This window comes from Solanum dulcamara, chromosome 6, assembly GCF_947179165.1.
Source record: "Solanum dulcamara chromosome 6, daSolDulc1.2, whole genome shotgun sequence".
NCBI lineage: Eukaryota > Viridiplantae > Streptophyta > Magnoliopsida > Solanales > Solanaceae > Solanum > Solanum dulcamara.
Genome location: NC_077242.1, coordinates 45795975 through 45799140, shown reverse-complemented (window position 1 = coordinate 45799140; position 3166 = coordinate 45795975). Strand labels below are relative to the sequence as shown.

The window sequence follows — 3166 nt, the reverse complement described above, 5'->3', positions numbered from 1 at the left end:
ACCTCCATACCATCATGGTATATTCTAGATAATTAATTTATGGAGCAAAATTGGGACTTACCTTATTTTTCTCCCCAAGCCATCAAGTTTTTCTCTCTAGGATTAGGGTTTGTTTTCTTGATCTTTGGCTGATGTTTAAGTGTAGGAACTGCTGTATAAGTTACATATACATATATATGGGTGGTCCCAAGAGGTGACATATGCCAGCCCCTAAGGGGGATACATGTCCAACCCCTATTGGGCCACCGTATCCATGCAAGCAAGGTGGGGCTCCCATGTGGCAGTGGGGCCTACCTCCCCCAAGAAGGTGGGTCACCTACTTGACCCCAAGAAGGTGGGTCACTTTATTGCTTGAGGTGCTGCCATATTTCACGCCTTCATTGGCTGCTACGTGTCATCTTCTCCTCCCCTCGTGGGTTCGTAATCTCGTCTTATTTTAAGAGCCTATGTAATCTGTGCTACGTAAGCTTGGTACATACTCAAGTATCTTTGGTATATAGGACTTCCAAGTTAGTAGCTTACGTGGATAAATCGAGTCCAACGACTCATTACTTGGCCTCTAATTCCTTCCGAATTCTTATGACTCTATTTCCAACCTTCTCTACTATGGGGTATCACATTCTCCCCTCTTTAGAGTCATTTGATTGTGTCGTAGCGTATCCGGCTCACATGATAATATCTAAGGAATTTAAGAGACATTCCGAGTTTAAAAGTGTGGGGTGTAACATCCTTCCCCCTTTAGAACATTCATCCCCGAATATTAACTTACCTCATAGGGCTTCACAAGGATTTCGGGGGTTCTATATAACCTTCGTCTCTCAATCCATTTAGGGGTTTAGGTTACCTCTATACATAGGGAACAAGTCCGGATATCTTTTTTCTATCTCCTTTTTGACTTCTTAGGGCACCTTCTTTCTGGTTTTTGTTTTGCCACAATACCTTGACGGGAGTCACGTCCTAGTTCACAACCTTCTAATTTGTCGTTCTAAGATGATTATAGGTTGTTCCTCATAGGATTCCATTTCATGGACATCATCTATGGGACACACTCTGGGTGGGTCACCAGTACATTATGAAGTATCTGCATAGACGTACTGGGCATATAATTTTGTAATCAGGTGGTAAGTCTAACTGATGGGCAACTTTGTCCATCTTATCAGCAACTCGATAAGATCCAATGTATTTTGGGTTAAGTTTCCTATTCTGGCCAAATCTTGTTACTCCCTTCCTGGGTGATCCTGTTATGAATACCTAATCGTCAGTTTGAACTCTGTACATCGATGTCGATTTTCTGCATGTCACTTTTGTCAATTCTAGGCTACTAGTCAATAGCTTGCTTAATCATGTTTGGGTCAACTAGCTTAATCTTTCCAACCTCGATTCAACCAATAGGGGACTTACACGTCTTGCCCCACCAGTCTTGTATGGGGTCATTGGGATACCGGAGTGGTAGCCATTATGGTAGGCAACTCAATAAGTGATTGATAATCATCCCAGCTACCTTTGAAGTTAACACCCCGGCTCGCGACATATCTTCTAGCATCTAATAGTACACTCAGTCTGTCTAGCAACTCGAGGGAAAACTAGGGTACTAAGACCTACCTGTGTTCCCGATCTCTTCTTGGACTGATCTCCAGACGTTAATCATAATTGAAGTCCCTCTATTTGAGATATTAGCTGGGGAAACCTCACGGAACCGTACAACCTCCTTGTCCTATAACTTCACCTAGTTCCAGCTGCATCGTTGGTCTTGATTGAAAGCAAATGGGCAGATTCGTTAGCCTACTTGTAATAACCCGTATAGAACCCTACTCTCAAAGAGTATAGAATAGGTGCGTAATGACGTTGATAATTTGGGAATCCTTAGCCTCGTATAGTCCTTCTCAACCCTTTTCAGAACTTTAACTGACACTCTATCTTTTGGGGTTTGCTTTTCAATCCTTAGAGTTGGCTGCCAAGTGGTGTCGAAATTCCCTCACCCACTGGCCCATATAGCCATTCTGTGGTTTGCCTATCATTAACCGATACCATGTTGAAGAATTGTGGCATTCAAGTACGTCATCAGTTAGTAATTAGCTAATCATGCTGGTTTCCCTTAAGCCCTTTTTACAATTCCCTCAACGTAACTTATAGTACCCCTAGGTACATAATCCCATGTCATTTCTCCGCCGTTAGTTCAGATCCTTCCATCTCGCGCGATTATACTACCACTAATGCACTAAATTCCATTAGAATTTTGAAGTTAGGCGTGCTTGGGCGAGAGTAATACTGGGATGGGTGACCTCTCTAGGAAGTCTTCGTGTCGCGTTTCATTGTAATCCTTGCAATAATGTACGTGGCACTCAACTTAGCCCAAGATTTACCTTAGCGCCGTCCTGCTCATCCCACCTTGTCGCACTTCTTTCTTTTCCCCTATTCACTTTGTGTTCTTCTCATCTTCTACCACAGGAGGCTTTCTATTCCTTTTTCCTTGGTTATTTATCTATCGCAACATCATTTGCGACCAACTCTATAGCCAACATTTTGGCTTTTGGTCTAGCATGTGGTCATTATCCTTCGTAGTGTCCGATAAGTTATTCGATATCCTTTCATTGTTATGCCCTTTTTTTATACGCACCCACCTTCTAGCGTTATGTCATTCAAGGTCTTGTTGAAATCTTCTTAACACTGCCTTACATTGCATTATGACTTCCATTCCATTATCGGTGACTTCTAGACCTTCCTGACTTAGTTCAATCCGAGTTCTTATTGAAACTTGAACATCCCTCTCAAATATGTTATCCTATCAATTGCCTTCACCTTACCTTTGCAAGTTTCTCATTGACTTCCCCCCTTTAGAGGGTACATGTACTTTTATCTGCTTGTACCTTGGTCTATGTTTTTATGGCCAGTCTTCATTTTATCCAATCTCTTTCCCCAATCTACTTGGTACTGCATAATGTCTCCGTCTTTCTATATATTTCATAACCTGATTATCCACGTACAGAACCTTGGTTAAATTACGAAGCAATAAGAACCTTTCCATACATAGTGCAACACCTCATCTATTAATCTGTACTTGAGTAATGGGACACATGGAACAACTCGTCCGAGGCCACATTCTACTTATCTTCATGAAAATTTAATTAGTACTTGTAGTCGTTCCAATTTCAATTAGGCGGTTCTA

The 3166-nt window shown here is 41.8% G+C and overlaps 1 pseudogene; it reads left to right on the top strand.

Annotated features, from left to right (window-relative positions):
- The first annotated feature begins 2191 nt into the window (after nt 1–2191).
- Nucleotides 2192–2311, top strand: LOC129893544 (5S ribosomal RNA; annotated as a pseudogene).
- Nucleotides 2312–3166: the final 855 nt, after the last annotated feature.